At 35.7% G+C, this 22,494-nt stretch overlaps 1 protein-coding gene across 4 annotated transcripts in view; it reads left to right on the top strand.

Moving 5' to 3' along the window:
• LOC150095560 (DNA-binding protein RFX2-like) overlaps positions 1-22,494 on the top strand; it is a 663,123-nt gene that overhangs the window by 133,611 nt on the left and 507,018 nt on the right. The window lies entirely within an intron of this gene.

Genomic DNA, 22,494 nt, shown 5'->3' with positions numbered 1-22,494 from the left:
ATTACCAGACGTGTGAATCATATTTTGGGAATATGATTGCAGTTTATATCATTGTATTTTGTCTTAGATAAGTGATCTTTTATATATTACTTGAAGCACTTCTTTTTTTAAAACTTTTTTTTTTTTTTTTGCCATTTCTTTCTTAAATCTGTAGTAAAAAATCTCTCAGATGAAAGCAGCAAATTCTCTCATTTTTATTTTATTTTATTTTTTTGAGTTGAAAGATACTCCATCATTTCCCATGATGATCATTCATTTTGTGTGTGTACATATATGCATATAAAATTACAGAATTCAGTTTAGTAATTTGATTAAATATTTTAGTATTCTTGTAAAAGAAAACATGCCATGGTTTGTCAGATACTTTATTTTTCAGCACATAAGATGTATTTGACAGTCAACTATTTAGACTTGAAACCTTAATTCTTAGGCCTCCCATCCAACATAGCTAAGACTTGCCAACAGCACCCATGGAGCGTGCCCCCTCATAGGACTTTAGACTTTCAGTCTAATTATTTCCACTTATTGTTTGTGCAAATTTGTTTTGTTTTCCAATTTTAATATTGTTTCCCTGATGACATCTCAGTGACTGATATAAAATATAGTAGTGATTAAATGTGTTGTTTAATTATTTATATGTACTGTATTTATTCCATTAAACCTCATAATGAGAATGTACTTGAATTTAGCATTGCATAGGTTTGGTAATGATATTTTATTAAAATTAAATCATGACTATTAATGATACTATTAATGGCATCATGACTATTAATGATACTATAATACATCATTAATGATTACCATGTCTTAATGTTATTTTAATACTGGTTTTAAACACACAGAAAGAGAGAGAGAACAGTCTAATATAATACCAGCAGGTGGTGCTCAAATAGATTTCATTCATTTGCTGCTATGTTAGTTTTAATGTTAATTTATTTACTTTTGTTGCCAAAAGTCAGAATATTAGATGTAAAATGATTAAATATCACTTTTAAAACATTTATAGTAATTTACTAAATAAACAGAAATGCACTATGTGATAGTGCATTCATGTTTATTGCATGAAAAAGTCCATACATGAAATATATGGACTTTTTTTTTTGAAGAAATTTAGCATTAAGAATAGTTATATTTTAAATATTTTCAAAGTTCTCTCCCCCCCCCCCCCTCCCTTGTAGCCTCATCATTGGCATTAAATTAAAATCAATCTTGAATACAACTAGTATTAGGTATGTGTATAAATATGAATTAGTAACTCATGGAATTCATGCCATTACCACCAAATGTATCGACATGGTTGAAGGATGATGATGCAAAAACGCAATTTTATGTAGGGCTGACTTTATTTATTTATTTTTAATGTGACTCCCACACAAAAAAAGCTTTCTTGTGTGGTACTTGTTTGCAACAATACACTGGTACTGTTGCAAACCTAACAGTTCATTGGTAGATAAACTGTTAGGTTTGCAACTAAGGAGCTTTATTTTATTTTATTAATTTTATATATATTTTTGTGGATTTTTTTTTTTTTTTTGTTTATTTTTTACATAATCCACAAACTGTTCTAGAGACCAAACAGGATGTACTTTAAGCCATTTCAGGTTTCCAGTAAATGAGATGGTGGTCTCACACTGAGCAAATGTCATCTTCTACCTAAAGACACTCACAAACATCTATGTCACTGCAGGATTTGAACCTGCAGCCTGTTGATTGGAGAAAGGATATGATTACTTCTCAGTAATACTGAACTGCATTATGTAGTTATTTCCTGGAGAAGTCTCATAAATTTGCAGGTTGAATGGATCATGTTATGCAATTGTTAACATATGAAATCAATACCTGAATCTATTACTATTTTGTTTCATTTACTACTCTTCTATATTGTGGGTCTATTATATTCCATACTGAAGAAAATATGCTTTTTGGAAATCAGCTCTATGTGCATGTCAGCCCTTGGAATGTCATATAGTAGTGATCTATGTATTTATTAATAATACATCCAGTTTTTTGACAGTTTCCTTTTCACTTAAATTATAACCCTTGGCAATCAGGTTGTTACTGAACTCATTAAAATAATCTTTGCATTCTTGAATGAGGAAGTTCTTTAGAAGAGTTAAATGCTTGCCAGTAATTAGACTCTTCCTTCTGAACCATAAATTAAAATGTATGCTAACCATACCTGTGTTATCATATATTTTAATTTTGCTGTTTAACTTGATTTTAATTTGAGTTTAATTTAATGTGAGTGACATTTTTGTAATGTATTTTTGAGATTTTTTTAGCTAAGTGTATTTTTCAATTCAGATATTTAACATAAGCTGTAATTTGTCACTATCATTAGTGACAAGCTGATAAAACAAGTTAACTACCCTTTACTTTTCTTTCAAATTCTTTGCTAAACTTATATGGATTTCTTTCTGCTTTATGTGTCATATCCCATGGTGTACTGTGTGTTTTTGAAATTCAGAATAGAAGTGATTTACAGTGATAAGCTATGCAAATCAAAATGTAATAAATAGTATAAAACTAAATGAACTATGAAATATACTTATTTATAATGAATCTTGAACTATATTATATTTATACATTTAGGTGCATTAGTGGAATGTAAAGGTAAGACTAAACCTAAGCTAAAATGTATGTAAACATACTTGAGAAAAGACTTAAGAAAAGTTGTTAACGAGAGAAACAATTATTATGTTACATTTATGGACTCAACTACGATCTAGAATAAAAATCTGTAATAACATTAACATTCTATGTTCCAACTTTTATATCAAGATCATCTTCAAGAATGTGTGTGTGTGTGTGTACACACACACACTTCTAACAGATAAGCTTAGGTGTTGATGGTTATTCATGACTTAAATTTTTAACGGTATTAACAACACCAAACAATTTAATCAAAAGATGTTAATTAATCAAATTAATTAACTGCTTATATTCGCTGAATTTCAAATTGGCATCATCAGAGCACAACATACTTGTACACGTACAGTGAGCAAGTAAAAAAGCTTTTCTACTTACTCACTGTCACGTGTACAAGTGTGTTGTGCTCTGATGATGCTGATTTGAAATTCAGCGAATATAAGCAGTTAATTAAACATCTTTTGATTAAATTGTTTGGTGTCATTAATACTGTTAAAAACTTAAGACATGAACACACACTTCAGTAAAACCACTAGAACTGTACTGTTGTAAACTAAGCTACATAATGTCTAAAACTAATTAACCTCCCTAGCCTGACCTCATGGTTAAAAAAAAAATAATAATTAATTACATCGGCCAATACCAAGAGAACAAGTTGAGTCGAGTCTAGCTAACTAAAAGTTGTCAAACATATGTTGTTGTGGAAATATAATATGGATGCATATTTAATTTTGGAAATCTCCAAAATATATGAAAGTATAGATTACATAAAAATATGTAATCTCTACTTAAGTTGTAAGTCAGCTGTTAGAATTCAAGAATTGTGCTATCGAATCTGATATTAAAATCAGATATTAAATGTTCTTTCTTTATGTGGATGATGTACTCCAAAAATAAATCCTACAAGTTCAATAACTGTATACTAACTAAATTGGATAACTAACTGCTGAAATAAATTTGGTATGAAAATCAGCAGTAAATAGATAAACACCTTAAAAATGAGGGGAACATAGATAACTGGATGTGTAGAATGAGAAAAACATTTCGGCTTAGGGACAATTATTCTGAAGATGGCAAAAAATAAATATGGAAATAAGTAATATTGGTTTGCTAGAGAAAACATACTTGAGAAAAGACCCATTTGAGTGAATTTATATGGAATGAGAGAGAGATTAGCTAAAACACCCCTAGTAGTATACAAGACAGTTTTAACTAATGGATCTGAAAGTCGGATTAGAAAAAACATTAAACTGAAAGCTAAAAACCAGAGATGTGATGAGAGTTCTGAGAGGTATATCTCGAAACTCTCATCAAATTGTAGGTCTCATCAAAAGGGTATTTGATGAGAGAAAAAAGATAATTTTCTAGGTGGATCGATGTAGTTAATAGTGCTTTACTGAAGGCCTGACAAATAAACTTTGTTGTGCAGAACTTCATTCTATCCTAAATATCCTTTGAAGGTACATTATAAGAAATGATGGGGATGACTGAAATATAAATATTAGGATGTATAGTACATCACTACTGTCAATTTACCAATGCTTGGATAAGTCAAACCTTTATCTTCTTTTTTGATGCTACATCAGCCCTCCATTAAGCTAGTGTTGATGTTATGCTGAAAAAGTAAAATCACATACCACTTGAAGACTCTTACAGTGGGGTTTGAGTCTTAGGCCCTGCATCTTGACACTGGTGACGAGGTGCAGACTTTACCAGTATTACACCAAATATTCCTTTGTTTTCTCAGTATACACAGACTGTACAAAATTTTGATAAAAGTTTGGTATCCTGGAGTAGGCAGAATGAAACAAGTAGGTATTGCTGAGCTTCTTAGAAAAACAATATCTGCAAGAATTTCAGGAAATATAAGTATGTGTGCATGTTTTTATATCATTGAAAAAATTGTCATGATCAGGGCCACGTCTTTATCCATTTGTCAATGATGACATGCCAGTTTCAAGTTTGTTTGCTAGAATTTTTGTTTAAAACTAATATTATTAACCATCTTTGTTGTATTCAAAATACCTCAAAAGCAATGATTTCTTATTTAGAGTTTATAAATATATGAGGTGTGACAATTTAATTCTTAGAACGGGCATATAGTCATGTGAGTAATCGTGTTTGTACATCTTTTAACTAAGGCGGGCATAAATCTCAAGTTGATAGAACTATTTGCTAGTTGGGTATTGAAAAACAATAGAGATCTGTGTGAAAACTTTAGCATAAAAATGTGTGATCAAAATTTGGAGCAGTGTATTAACACCGAATTTAGTGTGAAGATCGGCAAAACTGCTACTGAAATGTTGGAGCTGTTGAAAATGGCATATGGTGTGGATGCTCTGAAAAAAGTCATGTGTCTTTGAATGGCATAAGAGATTCAAAGGTGGGCGAGAAGATGTGAGCGACGACCCCAGAAGTGGAAAGCCAAAAACTGAAATGACGGATGCAAATTCATTGAACAGGGACAAATGGTCAACCAACAGTGCTATTTAGAGGTGCTGAAAAGATTACGAGATTCTGTTCAGAGAGAAAAAAGACCTGAATTGTGGCTTGACAAGTGGATCATGAGAGAGTTTCTGGCCAAAAAATTGATTACCGAATTAGGTCATTTTAGCTTAGCTCCCTGTGATTTCTGGCTGTTTTTCAGAATTAAAGACAGTGCTAAAAGGACGAATATTTTCTGACATCCCTGATATCCAGCATAATGTGATAAAGGAACTCAAGAGTATTCCAGAAAAAGAGTTCCAGGCCTGTTCCCGAAAATGGGAACTCCGTCTAAACTAGCATATAAATGCATAAGGGACTACTTCGAAGTCAAAAGTAGTCACTAATGTATAGTTCCGAACATAGGGTTTTTTACTGGTGCATTCCAGGAATTAAATTGTCACACCTCGTGTCTATATATACATATAACATTCCTTTTAAAAATGTTATGCATTACATAAATGGGTTGGTTTCTGTTCCAAGTGAAGTATATATGAATATCGATCAATATTTCTGCATTTCATGATTATACCGTGGTGCATTATCTACAAAAACACCAAAATAAAACAAAAGCAAGCATCACAATCAGCACCCCCCCCCCCCCCATCTCTAAAAAAAGTTGCACTTTAATGTGGTAGTGCAACAAACTTCTGTGAGCTATCTTTCTGCTTATATTTTCTACAATCATTTTTCTGATTTTATTTATTTATTTATGCTTATGGCTACATGAAACTGGTAAGTGAAAAGTACAATCACAATTTCCAGAAACAAATGATGAAAATCTTAACATATAAAAGTTCATTACAGGCACAACCTGCTTTCTAAGTCTTTCCTTTTTTTTTAAAATATAAAACAAAAGTAACTTGTCATAATTAACCCAGGGACAGTTATCGTCCTGCTGCACCAAGTATGACAGGCTGCATGTTCTGACAACACTTCACAACATAAAAGTAGCTGTATCCGAGGTTTAAGTAGAGAGCAGTTGTGTCTTGTGTGAGAAAACTTGGTCCATTAGAGGAGGCCCATTTCACACTGTATCATCATCTTCTAACATGAGGGGGAGTCTGCTGATACTATGACGAGGACTATGAGAGTGACTACGAGAATAACGTCTTCGTGGTGAGACGAGACTGTGATCTTCTGTTTCCTCCATAACCACCGCCACCACCATACCAACTACATGTCAAGATCCAGGCTGGAAAGCCAATTCAAGGCCTCACCTGTCACTTTGTGGATATCCTGTAGGCCATCACCGTGAAATTGGCGCCTTGGGCAGTCGTACACAATATGATTAATTGTCTGAGCCACGAGAGAACAATCACGATAAGAGTGATCTCACAGCCCCCATTTATGTAGAAGATAGCCACATTTGCCCTGACTAATTCTGATCCCGTTTATGGATGACCAAATCTTCCTAGGAAGATCAAAACCAGGCTGCGGAGCACAGGGATCTTCTACCAGGAAGCTGTTTGTTGGGAGATTGTTGGACCAGTATTCTCTCCATATGTCAGATATTGATGGCAGTGCAGCTGAAGAGAGTTCGTCCATGGGCCAGAGAGGTTTTTAGCTTTGAGACGAAGACTAGGTGGGTTTATGAGAGTCTGGTGTAGGGGTAGGAGTGGATTGCTCATTGCTTTATTAAATTCCTTAATCGAGGCTTGTCTTCTCCATATGTGTGGTGGTGCAATGTTAGATAGAACAGGCAGCCAGGAGAGAGGGGTGCTTCTCACTGTCCCACTAATTGTGTGCATGGTAGAGTTCAGATGGGTGTCTATAATGTTAGTGTGTGTACTTCTTTCCCAGACATGGTCACAATATTCTGCTGCAGAGAATGCGAGGGCTAGTGCAGATGACCTTACTTCTGCACCACAACCCCAGGTTGTTCCAGCAAGCCTTGAAATGATGTTATTTCTGGTTTTAATTTTATTGGAGAGATTGATGATGTGCCTTTTATAGGTTAGGCTTCTGTCCAGGCTCACTGTAAGGTATTTTGGGTGAGGCTCGTGTTCTACCATTTTTCCACAAAGAAAGAAAGGTTGAGTTGTCAATTCTCCTCTGCATTGTACAGATGAAATACTGAGGACACTGTTATCATTGGATTTGACTTCAAGTATCACTGCTTGAAGTACTCTTCCAGGGTGTTCAGGTCTGTATTCAAGGTTGATTCTAGGTTGGTAAAGGAGGTGGATTGATGAAAGATTGCTAGGTAATCGGCGTACATACGCATGCTTGATCTGGTATGAGGTAGATCATATACATAGATGTTAAAAAGTATAGGGATAACACAGAGCCCCGAGGAAGATCTTTGTGAAGGAATCTGGGCCTGCTCTTTTTTCCGCCAATATGGACCCGGATCTTTCTGTTGGAGACAATAGATTCAAAAAGTTTAAGAGTTTTTTTACACTTTATAATATTTCCTAGTTTTAGGAGGAGGCCCCTGATCCAGACAGTGTCATAAGCAGATGTTAGGTCAATGAAAGTGGCTCCAGATTTAAGTTTCTTCTGGAAGCTTGCTTCAATTTGAGTTGTCAGGGCCAGGACCTGGTCACAGCAACTTCTTCCTGGCCTGAAGCCAGCTTGTTCAGTCGGGAGTGCTCTTCCAATGAGTGGTGAAATTCTTTTAAGGAGAATTCTTTCAAAGGGCTTCAAGGTAGTGCAAAGCAAGGATATAGGTCGTAGGTTTTTCACGTGGATCCTTCCCTGGTTTGGGCACGGCAATTATTTTGGCTTCCCTCCACAGCTTTGGTAATTTACCAGTCATGATGATTTCTGAGAAAAGGGCAGCCAGCCATGTTTGGCCATGTTGACCAAGATGTTTTAGGAACTCAGGGAGTATATCATCCACTCCTGCAGCTTTGCCATTCTTGGTAAGTTTTAAGGCTATTTGTACCTCTTCCCGAGATATTGGGTGTACGAGTTCAGGAAGCTCAGGTTCCATCTTCAGGATTTGTCTGATGGAAGCTTGTACAGCAATTTTCCTGGTAGAGCTGGGATGAATATTGGAGGTTTTCAATAAATGGTTAGCCATTTGATCAGGGGTTATCTCTGTTGTTTTGTGTGTCGTTGAATCTGCTCTACCTGATTTTCTCAGAATTGACCAGCTTCTACTACTAGATGTGACGAAATCGAGTTCATTGATGGTTGAGATCCATCTTTCCTTTATGTTTTTATCCAGGGTTGATATGAGCTCCTTAGCAATAGCTGGATCTTCAGTTTCCTCATATTTAGCTAGGAGTTCCTCACTTTATCTACTCCAACATGGGATATTTAATTTAATATCTAATCTAATCTAATTTAATGAAACATTGCTTCGTGAATTCAAATTATCAGTCAATTCTTTGAACTTGAAATTATTTTATGTACTGTTACTGACTATTACTGTTTAAGAAAGGCATAGTTTCCGTTCTTATTTCGATCCAGTTCAGTTATTAAAGATATGTCAAATATTATACAAATCAAAATATTATAAAAAAATGTTTTAGGACTAGAAAGTGTTGAGTAACCTGTATCCACAAAGTTCTCCACATCTGCTAAAACTATAGTAATATGAGCAATATTCTCAACCTTTTATAGATGAACTTCCATTTCACTGAATCTCCAATTCCCATTCATTTTTCATCCCATTTATCTCAGTTCTGTGGAACAGCATTCCCCATGCAAGTATTCTGCAAAAGCTACAACCTCAACATAGAAAATAAATATCAGGAAGGTGGCAAAATATTCTGGAGGCTGTTTGAAAAAGCTCAGAAATGGAGGAAAGAGTGCTGTAAAAGAAATTAGAGATGATAAAAGTGACGTGAAAACTGGAGAAAAAGATATCTTTGATGCATGGAGTAATTACTATGAAAAATTGCTAAATGAAACAAGCAGTGGCAGCACAGTGGTAAAAAAATACTCAACAGGCATGCAATCAGGAATTTATATCCATACTTGAAGTAGAAAAAAGCCATTAGAAACCTGAAATGTGGAGAGGCAGTTGGAGTAGATGATATTTGACCAGAAATGGTCAAGTATGGAGGTATAAAAGTCTTACAGTGGCTGCACTGTATAGTCCAGAAGGCCTGGACAGAGGGACGAATCCCAGGTGATTGGAGTAGAGCTCTCTTAGTACCCATATACAAAGAGGTGAATGAGAGAATTACAGAGGTAATTCCTGAATGAATATTCCTGGTAAGATTAATTATTATTACGTGACACCTCCAGGAAGTCCAGAGACTCATCGAGGGAGAGCACCTACTCTACAACTTTAATCTCCGCCACTCAATCCACCAACTAATGAACTGCAACTACACCAATGCCATCTACCACCCGCCACCACCATTAGTATTTTCACAGTCACAAACATCTATTCCCATGGCAGGATTTGAACCGCCAGCCTTTTTGTTGGAGAGCGGATAGGCCCACTGCTTGACCAACCAAGCCAGCAAGTTTTGCAAGTATACTTGAGAAAAGGTTTAGAAAGACTGTGGAAGGGGAAGCTTGGTGAAGAACAAGCTGGATTCAGGCCAAATAGATGCTATCAGAATCCGATTTTCACTTTACGACAGATAGTTGAGAAATCACGTGAATATAACAAAGATCTGTATTTGAGTTTTGTAAATCTGGAAAAGGCATATGAAAAGGTGCCAAGAAAGAAGCTATTCAATACGCTACACATATATGGTGTCAGTGGGGCATTATATCAAGCAATACTTAATCTTTATTTGAGTTGCAAGTCAGCAGTTAGAATTGAAGGAAGCACAGGAAGATGGTTTAATGTTAAATCTGGTGTGAGACAAGGATGTACATTATCCCCTCTGTTATTCATTATCTATATGGATCACATTATGAAGGAAAGTGGTATTAAACATGATATCAAAATTGGAGATGTTAATGTCAGCTCTTTGCTTTATGTAGATGATGTTATACCTCTAAATAAATCCACTACAAGTCTGCAAGATTCCCTGACTAAATTGAATAACTGTTGTAATAGATATGGTATGAAGGTCAGCAATAACAAGACAGACAACAGAAGCATTGAAAATATCAACTGCATTGTGAATGGAGAACCTATAGAACAAGTAGAACATTTCAGCTACTTAGGCACGATTTTTAGTGAAGATGGTAAACTAAATATGGAAATAGATAACAGAATCAACAAAGCTGATATGGTAGGAAGTCAACTAAATAAATTTATATGGAATAAGAGATAAATTTGTCAAAAACACTACATTAGCTGTATACAAGGCAGTATTCAAACCAATTTTAACTTATGGATCTGAGAGCTGGGTTAGAAGTAAAACACTTGGCCAAAGACCAGAGACGGCAGATATGAGAATCCTGAGAAAAAAAAAAAAAAAAATTGGGTGTGAACAGATGACATTAACAAGTTTATTTGGAAAGAACATTGTTAGCATCCAGGAATGTATTAGCAGAGCTAATCTCAGGTGGTATGTTCACTTAAACAGAATAGGAGAGGAAAGATTAGCAAAAGAAGTGTTCTCTGCCAGGTTGGCAGGAAAATTGTAGATAGGAAGTTAGTAATGATTTAAATTTTTCATGTAGTACTATCATATCCTGTGCATCCCTTGAGGGTACATGTCAGGAATTTGATGATGATCGTCATCATCATGATTACCATATTGTGATTAGAAAACCAGCAATTACTTACCATTATTATTAGCGTTGCTATTTTCTCCAATTTTTTTCAAAAATATTTATATATGTCTGGTAATCATTTCCTACTCTGCTGTTTTGATCTTCAAACATGAATCACATTTTCTTTTGTGTTGTTGCCTTCTAATGCCTTGAAAAATGTTTCCTCTTCTTGTTTAGTGATGCTCTGTATGATACCCCTTCTATGATACTATAGGCACAATAAGTCTCAATGCCAGTTCTCCATTCTGATATTTGCTCAAATCAATATACTTCATATTGACTGCCATAGACGAAGATTATCCTGGTATTTAGCATTGAATACTACACTCAATGGACAGAACATTGGAGATACTTGTCTAATAGTATGTCTGTTTTCCTCTAGAGAAAATAACATCCTGTACTCTCCGAGGCATTAACTCCATCCTATGCTGGAAGGTTGCCAGAGGTAATTCCAGCCATGCTTGTTGCAGCATTGTCCACAACTGCACTTTAGGCATCAGTCCTGGATACATGGATCTGATGTCTCTCTCTATGGCATCCCAGAGAGATTTGATTGGATTTAAATCTGTATACCTTGGGGGCTACGGGATTGTCCCAAACTCAGATGAGTGTTTTTAGAGCCATGCCTGGGTGGTTGTGGCCTGGTGGGACAATGCATTATCTTGCTGCATCAGCTGCAGGATGCGCAAAGGCCATGAAAGTGTGTGGGTGATCATCCAGCACATTCTGGTAGCTTGCAGCATTGACCTCTACAGACATATTATGGGACCTAATGTGTCACATGAGAAGACTCCCCAAACCATCACAGTGCCAACCTGGCATAGCATGACAATGGCCTCATGCTGTTGATGCTAGCCCACACCCTCCTGTCAGCGCAGTACAACTGATATGGGATTCATCAGACCACATGACTCGTGGTCCACCCTGTAAAGGCCTTGTGTTGATGGTTCCGACACCAGACCAGGTGCAATACCTGATGATGAGCTGTCAATAGTGATACATGATTAGAGTGTTGGCCCCTGTAGTCCATAGTATGCTGGGTATGCCATACCGCTTTCTTGCTGATACTACTTGGACCTCCAACATTGAAACGGATGTGATTTGTGCTGGGCTGCCATTGCCCTGCAGTTGGTCTGTATGAGCCTGGACTGTCTACATCCACCCCTAGTCATCAGTGGTGTGTGTGTGTGGTTGGCCACTACTTGCTTGGTGCTGATATGTCTGTGGATGGTATACTCGCAGTGGACCCTTGATACAGTTGCCCTGGCATTCTTACCACTTGGGCAATAGAATGGCTCTTCATTCTTGTACCGATAATATGTCCATATGATCAAAGTTGCTAAGATTATCACATTTACCTATGTTAGTCAATTGCAATATGCTGTTCAGAAGCCCTGATGTCTGCCTATTTGCCATCTGCGTTCGGTTTGGATACGTTTCACTCTGTGCAGGGGGATGGCAGTGTCTACTTCCCATCACCCCTGTCTCTGATGTTTTGTCCATTGAGTGTATATCCACTCCTTTTCTCTAACTGTTATTGCCTGAATATAACAAGTTGTATTTGTTGCTTTGAAAAATCTCACCTGTTTTTTTATTCGTTGTTTCAGTAACGCTTATTTATGTTGATCTGGTAGTTCTGTTTATTTTCTATTGATGCTTTTTATGTTGATAGGCCAAATCCTGAATTCTGCAAATGTTCAGTTTGTTCAGTTTTGGCGAGATGTCCTGTCCTGTATTTAGTGCAATTATTTATTTGTTCCACTGTCTGTATTACTTTTTGCTGTTCACTCTGCTTTCTTGACAAAAACAGTGGGAGTCTTGTTTAACTCAGCAACCTCCCAGTCAGTATGAAATTCCATCATATTATACCATCATTTTTACTTTGGTTTAAGCCAGTAAGAATACAATTTGGCCATCTAAATTCCAAATTGCCAGCCCATCCTTGTTTGATCAGTATCCAGGTAGATACATACTAACTGGTTGTATCACAAGAAGGTGAGGATCTTTGGTCTCTTTATTCATTAAAAGACTACATGGAAGTTTCCTCCAAATTATTCAGCTTTAACAGTAAAGCACTGCTTGAGGTTTAAAACAAGAATATTACTTCTTGTCAAGTATAATATACTTTATATAACTAGTGAAAAAAAATTTCCTACAACTTTTTATCTTTGTTCCATATTTCATACTAAGATTTACTTCAAGTGGAGAGATGAAATCATGTTTAGCGTCTCAAATTGCATTAGAATTACTTGTTAATGTCAGTTAAAGAAGTAGTAGTTTTAATTTTTGTACCATTGTTACCAATAATAATCATTTGGTCTGCCACCAGGCTGCTACCTTGATTACCGTGATGGACCTGTGATTTCAGTCAGGATTTCTCCGACCGCAGGTCATAAAGAGTCCAGCTATTCCTGTCTTGAGCCTTTCTTCTCCAATTTCTTCCAACTTTCTTGATCATTGGGGTCTTCCCACCTTAAGGTCTTCCAGGTTTCCTTTTAGTATCTTTCGGATAACAATGTGTCACTCTGACTGTCCACTGTTGTCTCTCATTTTGGCGAGATGTCCTGCCCATCTACTTTTGCTGATGTAGATTACTTTTATTACATCTTTGAGTCCAGACTTCTTTCTGATTTCTTTGTGTCTTACGTGGTCTATTTTATTTATATTGCACATTGAGTTGTTATTAGGCTTTGTTCTTTTAAAGTTGTGTTCCATGTTTCACCCATTAGTTAATGCTGGTAGGATGTGACTATTGAAAAGATTGCTCTTATTTCTGTATCTATGTTTTGATTGGTAATTGTTGATTTTGCTTTGTTGAAGGCCATCCATATAGCTCTTTTTCTTGTTGCTATTTCATTTGATATATCATTATTCATTTTTATGGACCGTCCGAGGTAGATGTAATGTTCAACTTCTTGTTTTGTCCAGATGTATTTCCAATCCAATTTTTTGGCAGTTTTCGCTTATGTTATTCAGCATTGATTCTAAGAGTTCGGGGAGTGAGATGTTAATACCACATTGTTGGCAAATAATTGAATATTTGTATTTCACCATCTATGTTTATTCCACCTTGCATGTCAGTTTTTTGAATGATGCTGTCCAGAGTAGATGTGAAGAGATTAGATGATAAGACATCTCCCTGACGTACTCCTCTACTTCAGTGTCAAATGCCTTTTTAAAATCTATAAAAAGAAAACAAAGTGTCATCTGGTATTCTCTGCATCTTTCTGTTATTTGAGTAATAGTTTGAATGTGGTCTGTTGTGCAGACCACATGTCAGTTTTTTTTTTTTTTTTTTCGAAATGGCCTGTTCTTTGCAGCTATTTTCATTGATTGGAGGTTTGTATTCTGTTTAGGATGACTCTGTCTTCTTTATTATCTTTCAGAATTATGATCTTCCATTCAGTAGGTGCTTTCCTTAATTGTATATATCAAGTAAATCTTTCTGCTAGAGCTGTAAAGATTACTTGTCCACCCATTTTTAATTCATCAGATTTTATACCATCAATTCCTGGTGATTGGTCAGTTTTCATATGGTGGAGAGCCATTTTTACTTCTTCAGGTAGGATAGATGGTATTTCTGAATTTTCTAAATTTTCATCTGGCACCGGAGCTGTGACTACTTGTTTAGATGAGTAAAGGTTCTCATAAAACGATTTTATTGTTGTTCCCATTTCAGTTCTGTTTGTGTGCCTGTTTCCTTGATTGTCTATGAAGGCTAATGGTAGTGGTTGCTTTAGACTTATTTTCTTTTGCTACTTTTTTTAGGCTACTGTGAAGCCTAGCTGCTTCTGCCAGTTTTGTCATTCTGTGTATATTATAGTTGTCTTTAATATTCTGCTTCGGTTGTTTACAGATAATTTTATATTCTAAATTGTCTTTTCCTGTATCTTTCAATTTTCTTCAGTAGTTCTATTGTTCTCGCTGATTGGTGTTCCCTGGTCTTAGGAGGAGGTTCATAGGAGGCTCTTTCTTTGCAATTCAATAAATGATTATTAAAATTTGCTAAATCTTTGTTGGGTTCATTTTTTAATTTCCAGTCAGTTTCTTCCATATTTTTTCTAAATTCTTCTGAATTTATCTGTTTTGAGCGTTTTTTATGGTTTGACTGTGCTCGTATGCGTTCTTCATTTTTCTATGTATTTTGAGGGTGGCTCTTATTGGACAGTGGTCTGAATGAATATCACAGTGGCGTTTTCCAATTACATCAAAATTTTTTACTATTCTTTTGCAATTTGTTAGGATGAAATCAATTTCATTTCTTGTTTCTCCATTTGGAGATTGCCAATTCCATCTTTTTCCAGTTCTCTTTTTAAAAAAACTGTTCATAATTTTAAGCCTTTCTGCTTCAACAAATTCTGCTAGGAGTTCACCTCTTTCTATTTTTTCCCCATGGTCCAATGTATTTTTCTTCTATAGCTCCTGTACCGATCTTTGCGTTGAAAATCCCCCGTGTCAGGACAAAATTACACAGGAAAAAATTATACGGGATAAAATTGCACTGCAAAAATTACACGAGGACGAAATTACACAGGGAAGAAATTACACATAGATAAAAATACACTAAGAAAAAAATTAAAAGGAAAAATAGGAAAATATTTACACAAGTAATTTTGAAATTAAGAAATTACACAGGGAAGAAAAAACAAAGAAAAAATTACACATAGATAAAAATACACTAAGGAAAAAATACACAAGTAAGAAATTACACATAAAATAAAATTTACCAAAAATTGTACAAAATTTATAACCAGCAAGGGGTAAATCACTAGTGCAGATTTGGGCAAGGGGATTAGGGATGTGGTTGAGTTGGAAACTCAAAATGATGTAGTGATTAGCTACCCTAATTAGTACTTACCTAAGATTTACAAGAAAACCAATCGACAATTGTTAATCACCATGAACTGCTCAAGAATTTCTAAGAATTGTTTGGGTGAAGGTATATAAGTAAATTTTTGTCTTACATTCTTCAGTTCTAGTTTAGTGACTTGTAATACAACTAGTGTATAACGTGCGAGTTAATAAATTTTGTGATTAATTTTTTAAAATTAATTTTTAATTTACCCATGGCTAATTTTGAGTACAGCATTAGTAATAAAGGTAGTCAAATTATAATTTACAAAGAATTCGAGTTTGTTCGTCACCGTGAAACTGCTATCGGAACTATTCATTCGTGTAGTGCAAAGTTTAGAACTTTACATTGTCGATCGCTGCTCCATACCAGAGACAACAAGATTATCCATGAGTCTTCAGAACACTGTCATGTTAATAGGACTTTTGAATCTGAAGCTCATCAACTTGCAAATCAAATGAAAAGAAAAATGTCGAATCCAGGCACAAAGGCTCGTGCAATTATAGCTAACAGTTTAGTGACTGTATCAGATGGATTAAAAATGTACCTACCAAAGAAGAGGTCCATGACCAGGCGATTAAATAGATCCAAAGCTAAAACAATCGGAAACGTTCCGTCAAATCCAGATAACAAAAATTTTGAAATACCAGAGAAGTACTCTAAATGGATTATTCATGAATCCAGGGCAGAAGATCCAGAACGTATAATACTAATTGGTCACAAGACTCTTCTAGATCAACTTGTAGTTAACGATTTTTGACTAGCAGATGGTACATTTAAAGTGGTTCCAGAAATATATTATCAGTTATACAGTATCCATGTACAATATGAGTCAGGCGTCGCTTTTCCTTGTCTACTGGTTCTTCTACCAGGGAAAGAGGAAGAAATATACGTGAAGATGCTGAACATGTTACTGGAGAAAATTCCTTAAGCTCGACCACAAAAAATTTTGACCGATTTTGAAACAGCAGCAATGAATGATTTCCGTACCATGTTTGAAAACATCGAAATTGGTGGCTGCTTTTTCCACTTATCACAATCTATTATACGCAAAGTAAATGAATGTGGACTAAAATCTCCTAATGACTCCAATCAGTCATTTGCAGTACACATTAAAATGTTACAATCATTTTCACGTTTGCCAGAAGAAGTGTTAGAAACATTTTTAGAAGTTGCTGATCTGTTCTCTAATTTAGACGAATAAAATGAACAAATCGAGCAAGTTCTCCTTTACTTCGAACGTACATATATTCGAGGTCGACAGCTCTGGAACGACACTTATAGACAACCTCTATTCACTATTTCTACTGGGAACCATAGATACTCTGCAGCTAACTGTATAGCTAGAACTACAAATTGTATCGAAGTACTATGGACTTCAGTCTCTCTTTCAGTGTTCCCATCCAACTGTATGGAAATTTTTGGATAACATTGTTAAAGAATTATATTTACAACATACAAAACTATGTGCAGCATTTAACTGGTCAACGAAACCCAGGATGTCGTAGGTACATTTCGTTAAAACAGCGTATTTCAAATATTGTAAAAAATTACGACTTTAATAGACGATTGGATTTTTTATGTTATATAGCTTATATGACTTAGTGTTTGTTATTATTTTTTAAGTTATATAATTTATATAACTTAGTGTTTTTTATTATTTTTTAAAATAAAAGTAATTTTTGCAGTATTAAGAAAGTTTATGTGTTTAATTTGACAACAAAATACCAATAATATTTTAATCGAATTAAAGTCAGCAGGTCTTATAAAGTATTACAAAAGTATCAGAACTCTTATCTGAAAATAAATATAAAATTCATCATAAAAATTTAAAAACTCTAAAGTAAAAAACTTCAGCGTGAATATTCAAATTTGTGTAATTTTTTCCTAGTGTATTTTTATCTATATGTAATTTCATCCTTGTGTAATTTTGGCAGTGTAATTTTATCCCGTGTAATTTTAACATGTAACGAAATTCCCACACACTATAGTGTTTGTTGTTTTCTTCTGTAATGTTTCTCGTAGGTGTTCATAGAAGTTTTCTATTTCTTCTTTGTCAGCTGTTTAAGTAGGTGCGTAGACTACTACTATTTTTATTGTTACTGATTCTCCTATTTTTAATTTTAGTGTTCCTAATCATTCAGAATGGATTGTGCAAGAAATAATATTTTTAGTTAGCTTTTCTTTTATGATGAAGCCAACTCATCCAACTTTTGTAGCATTATCTGAAGCTCAAAAGAAGATTTGGTTGCCCTTGTTCCATTTTGTTGTTAATTCTGAGCTTCTTTGGGTTTCACAAATAGCAAGGGCATCAAACTTTACATTTTGCAGTTCCCGAAACAGGAAATCAATATGGGAGTCTGAGGACAGAGTTTGAGTGTTGAAAGAACCAAATAGGGTCGAATTTCCAGGTAGTGGTCTGCCCTCTTCTGCGAGATTCTTAGCACCCCTGCTCTTGCAGATTCCTCACCACCACCCTGGTGGGATTGCAAAGAACCGTGCAAGACTGGAGGGCTTTTTCTTCTTTTACTTGCTGCATCTTTACAGTGATCTACGACACTTCTTCTGACCATGGTTCTGAAGTGCACCTTTGGTCCATGGCTCCTTATTCATTATTTGAAGTGGCTCACTTGGGCTTCCCTCATCCATTACCTGAGGGATGTGCTTGGGGGGTGAGGCCCCCCCCCCCCCCCACACACACAAAAAAAAGCTGTTGCAGGTTTGAAACTTATGCTCGAATGTTTGTAAATATCTTTAGATGAAATGTGAATTTCATCACCTGGTGATGAGCACACCACCCTGCTTATTATGAAAGCCAGAAGTGGCTTGATAAAGTTCTATATTTAATCTCTAGAGTGGGCTTTCCAGATCATAAAAATACAAAACAAAATCCTCTACCTACATATGGTAGTAGTGTACTATATGTTTGCAATCTTTTGTGAGTCATATAGAATGTATAATCAGTGATATATGCAGGTCCATTTCACCCTTTCCTTCTGGATAAGAGGTGAGGCAGTTGGCCCAATTTTTCCTATCAGAAAAGCGTATAATCTTTCAACCAAAACAACAGTGTACCAAAATAAAATTTATTGCTGCCATTTTTTTGTTTAGCATGTTTTATTATGTTGAATTCTTGTTACTAGATATCATAGTAGAAAAGTTATTTTATAGAAAGTTGATTTTCTCTCACCACTCTAAGTAAAATCATATCTCATAGACACATTTGAAAAATCATATATATATATATATTAATATTAAACTGAGTATGATAAAATTCACTGCCCAATTTTGTTTAATATATATATTTACTTATATCTATATTCAGTTAACAGCATTCATAGTCATAGAATTCAAGAAACATGTAGCAACATAATCACATTTTGGCTGGTAGATGTGTCCAATTTGGTCCTTACCCAAATGTCTACTAGGAGACATCATCATAAATTGATATGCCCCTAATAGTGCTGTTTTCTGGTCTAGGAGGCTCAACTTTTTCAGTTATTTAATCATCTTGATATTGCTCCTATGATAGTTGGAACTGTTGTTTCTCTTTGGTTCCTAATTTGTAGAATTTTAGTCTCCAAATTGTGAAAGGTAGGTTTTGCCTTAGTAATATGCTTAATTTTTTATAATCAAGTCGCAGTGTAGTTGGATAAGGGAAATTAGTAGTTAGTTATATTGTTAGACTTTGCAAAATCTTGCACAAGATTCCACATAGAACTCTGTTGCATTAATTGCAGTAAATGTGGATAGATATGAATCTGGTGATTTGGATTATAGGAAGGCTGATGAACAGATATCAATGAGTGGTTTATGGAGGAGTTGAGTCAAGGAGAAGGCAGTGACCAGTGGTGTATCACAGGGCTCAGTGCTCTGTCTTTTGTTGTTTAATTTGTATATCAATGATATAGGAAATGATTTGACTGGAAATATTCAGTTGTTTGCTGATGATTCTAAACTAGGAAGAGCAGAGATCCTGTAGGAAGACTTAAACAGATTAGCAGTATGGACAAAGGAATCCAGAAGCGAGTGACAAAGATTGCGGCAGCGGAATATTCCCTATGAGAGATTGATGGTCTGTAGGTGTCAAAAATTATCTGAGAGACAAAAAAAAAGGAGACATGATAGAAGAAGCATTTAAGTTGTTAAAGGGGTTTTATAGGATTGTTACTGAAAACATTTTTCAGTGCATGGCAAGAGGAGAGAGAACAGGGGGATCACTAGTGGAAGTTGTGTAAGAATGGTTAGTAAGGGTGTTAATCATCATCATAAGTCTTTCCGTGTCTACTGGCATATAGGGCTGTAATGCTAGTTTTTCATCTGTCCCTCGCAACTGCTCTTGCTTCTACCCAACTCCCCCATCTTGCCTCCTTCATTTTGGATTCCATCATTCTTCTCCAAGTTATATGTTATCCACATCAGACCAGGCTAGATAACAGTCTTCTGGGGTCTTGCAAGTTACGTCTGTTGCAGGAGCATTTGTTCATCCAGATTTGCAGTTTCCGTAATCAGATAATTTTTACAGGGAGGGGTGATTAGCCCTTCGCTCAACCCCTGAAGGGGAGCCAGCTATACCCCCGGGGACTGGGTCTCCATTTATGCCTCTTACGATACGCAGGAGTGTGGCTGGGGTATTCTACTACCACCCCAACATGGGGGAAGTAAGGGTGTTAAGACTAGATTTTTTGCTTGGGTGGTGGTGGATGCTTTATGGGTGATTGAGTTTAAGGAAAAGTATGATAAATATTGTGTGAATGAGTTGAAATGATGGCTAGTGTGGTCCCCATAGATCTCCCATGATGAGTCTCCTGACTCCATTGAGATAGATACCTGTATAATTTTTGTTTTATTTTATTCGTGTGGGGTTCCCCTCATTCCTCGACTACCCATTAAGACTGGTTGAGCCCTCGTAATGAGGGATTAAGTATGTATATTTTGATTGTAGCAATGTGTGTTGATAGGGCTGGTTTGCCTGTTCTGAGGGACGAAAAACCTGAATTTCTGGGAGAAAAAACCCGTATAAGACTGGCTAACTCACCTTTAATTGAAAGAGACCAGATAATGGTTCCTCACGTCATGGATGGGAATCGAACCCAGGTCTTTCTGACTAAAGGGCTTCGTCTACTGAAGCTCACCTGTATAATAATAATAATATATACTTGGTCAATTATTATTATTAATACCAGATCTCCATTGAGTCAAACATCATGCTGTCACTCACACACACACACACACACACACACACACACACATGCGCGCACGTGACTAATGAAATTGTGCTTTAAACGCATTCTCAGACAGTGCATTCCACTCACTCACCATTCTCCATACAAAGAATTTGATCCTCCTCATTATACAGTCTGTAAGGATGGCCTCCTGTTCTAACCTTCCCATTCTATGAAAAATATCTTCAACATTAACCTGATAACTACCTCTGACCAATATGTATGTTTCAATCATATTGCCTTTCCTCCTCCTTTTCATGAGGCTTTGCAAATTGTATTCTTGCAATGTGTCTTCATAATCCTACATTGCAAAGATCAATTACCTTCATCTTGGTAGTTGTATCAATGGTGAATTTTTGTGTACCATTTCTGGTATATTCTCATCAATGAAAACTGGTGAACAAATCTGTGTGCAATAATCATAAGTCCTGATCAAGGCATTGTACAGTGAAACCATAGCCTCTTTATTTCTGCATGTCAAGGTCCATCACATTGTTGCCACAATCTGATGTGATGACTTCAGACCTGTGCAGTGTAATCCTGAATTTCAGATTCTTGTCAATCACCACTCTTTGAGTTTCTTATTCGGCTGAGAAACGATATGGGATGTAATATTCCTTAACTTAAACCACTCTGAAATATCTCATCTCCTCTACCTCCTTTAAAGTTTTCCCACCAAGTATATACTTTGCATCCCATCATTGCTTACATATCTGTTTCAAGTCTTCCTGTGACTCCACAACACTTCCTGTGACTGCTTAACTCCTTATTGTATTCCCGATTTTACATCATCTACAAAAGTTGCATATCACCAGTTAAACTCACCCCAAGATCATTATTACATAAGTTAAACAATACTGGTCCAAACAGACCCTGAGCCACATCACTAGTGACTCTCCTCTTTTGAGATACTGCTCCTCCATAAACAACTTTTTGATACCTATCTGACAACCAGTCACCAATCCAACTCACTAGTCTGTTATCCAATCCCATTCATTTCAGTTTATTTAACAGCTTTGTCAGATGACAGTCTATCAAAAGCTTTTATCAAAATATAAGTATACCACTGTATATGCATCTCCGTTGTCCAACACATTTGTCACCTTGTTATAGTACTTAAATAATTTGGTAAAACATGATTTCCCTTTAACAAATCCATGCTGACAATCACAGAGAATGCTGCTGTTATCAGCCCGAAATTTGTCATACTTTCTTATTTCTGTATATTAGAAAATGGTAAATTATTATTATTATTTTATTGATTATTATTATTTTTTTTTTTGTGTACTAAAGAGATTAAGATCCATCCGTTTATTCATTAGACATGATGTCCAATGAATCTGAAGATCTCTGAAGATCAGTAGACTGTCAGTGTTCTTCAGATCTTCAGAGATCTGAAGAACAACTCATTAACAGTCTACCCTTCCTATTTTTCCAAGAACTCTATCCTCTATTACCATTCTGTAAAGTCCTCCTTCCATCCTTTCAATGTGTCCAAAGTATAAAGTATTTCAACTTTCTTCTATCAATATCCTTAAGCAGCCTTAAAGGCTGCTTAAGGATATTGATTCTAATTCTAACATCCATTCATTTATGTATCAAGTCTCACATCCATAAGTTGCTGTTGGAAAAACATCTGCATTCAAA

The sequence above is a fragment of the Typopeltis vanoorti genome, chromosome 20, assembly GCF_054136105.1.
Source record: "Typopeltis vanoorti isolate ZY-2024b chromosome 20, IOZ_Tvanoo_1.0, whole genome shotgun sequence".
Taxonomy (NCBI): Eukaryota; Metazoa; Arthropoda; class Arachnida; order Uropygi; family Thelyphonidae; genus Typopeltis; species Typopeltis vanoorti.
Note: the sequence above shows the minus strand (reverse complement) of the source record. Positions and strands in the feature narration are given on the sequence as shown.